Here is a 1773-nt window from a genome sequence, read left to right as displayed (position 1 = left end):
CTCTGATCAGTAATTGTATTTACCTTGTCTCTGTCTTCCCTCCATTAAGGGCGGTAATGAGGCGAGTTGTGAGCTGAGGAGTTCGTCTATGATGACGATCCGGAGGATTCTTAACAGACAGCTGTTGGCTCGGCGTAAAGAGAGGTCCTGCTGATCTCTTTGACAGCTGTGACCCCGGCGCAGGCCCGGGCCAGTGCCGGCCTTTCACTGATCATGTTCGGCCTCTGAAAAAAGACAAAGCAGGTTTTAATCCAGCGGGGAAAGTCGTCCATGAAGGATGTTGGTGTGAATGAAGCTTGAACAAACAGATGATTAATATTTAGTTAACATGACATGTTATGAACGTTACTGGAGTCTGAACGAACTGTTGACCTTTAACTGTGGCAACCTGGGGACTGAGCAGGAAGTTGACCGCGATCCATTAGAACAAGTCAAAAGCTTGTTGTTGTTGTTGTTGTTGTTGTTGTTGTGTATGTGGCTTTTTTCACGAACACTGTAGCAACAGATAGACGTCGGACACTTCTGTGCGCATCACTGACTGAGATACAAAGACGACAGACAGAAGTCGGGGCGACCCGGTGACCCGGGTCAGTCCACACCAGCAGTCCAGGTTTTTGAATCTCTCTCTCTCTCTCTCTCTCTCTCTCTCTCTCTCTCCTTCACAATAAAGGCAAAAAATGCCCAAAAAAGCAGCCATCTTGGATTTGGAGATCAGTTCCAATTGAAATTCTGTCTTCTAAGTTCAAATCTGATTTCCCATCACACACAACATAAACGATTACAGTACTACTATACTATACTACTTATTATATTATAAAACTTTATTATAAATGACCAATAAATCACTGTATCACATGGAGGCAAACCTGTTATATATTAGTGATAATATAAAGTTACATTTTGTTCTTTGAAACTTCAGTAAGTTGGAAGTCGTTTGGACGTTCACTCCACCATCGAACACAGAGACTCTTTTATAATCTGAGGAGAAGTTCAGGGACGTTTCGAGTATTGATTAAGGTTTAAAGACATAAACTACCATAGAATATTCCATACAACTGATCTGACTTTATATTTTAAAACAGTCCTATATTTGAGGATGTGTTTATGATCAGAATGTGCTCACAGCATCACACTACAGCCGGAGTACTAACGACACTAAACCTGTTAAACTGGCTGCACTCACACACTGTGTTTATAGATAGATTTAAATTAAAATGTCATGAGTTAAAAAAAGACAAAAATACACAGGATTCCACAAGTATGAACTCAAGATGAGAGGTAGATATATTCCCTAACGCAGCGAGGTCGTATGAGTCTGCTGCTGAACGTGCTCTTGGGTTTGTGTAGAGTTTTTATGGAGGGGGAGTTTTTATGGGGGGGGTGGGTGACATCCAAAGTACTTTACAGTTCGCCTCTTGCTCAGCCGACCATCGGGAGCAAATTGGGCATCGAGTGTTTTATCCAAAGAAACCTTTATAAAATTCTTCTATAAAATATTGAACAGTGCTGTAGCAGAATATTTGTACAGAAATAAAGTCAAACTGTTCAGATGGATATGAGTATAAATCATGAACTGATGGACTTCATGACTTCAGGACGGGATGAACTCATTCATAAAACACAGTAGCTTCACACCGGCCTGTGAGCGCTGAGGACGAGTCTTTGTTCCCCTGCAGGAGTCAGTCGATCTGTTTTTCTTCTGTTTAGTGGACCAGCTGTTCTGTCTGAAGCATGAAGACATGAGGCCTGACATGAGCCCAGAGCGGGGGGGGC

This window comes from Seriola lalandi, unplaced genomic scaffold, assembly GCF_002814215.2.
Source record: "Seriola lalandi dorsalis isolate HSWRI2012SDOR001 ecotype SW California unplaced genomic scaffold, Sedor1 jcf7180002054888, whole genome shotgun sequence".
In the NCBI taxonomy this organism is placed as follows: domain Eukaryota; kingdom Metazoa; phylum Chordata; class Actinopteri; order Carangiformes; family Carangidae; genus Seriola; species Seriola lalandi.
The sequence above is the reverse complement of the archived record's forward strand: the minus strand, read 5'-3'. Positions refer to the sequence as shown.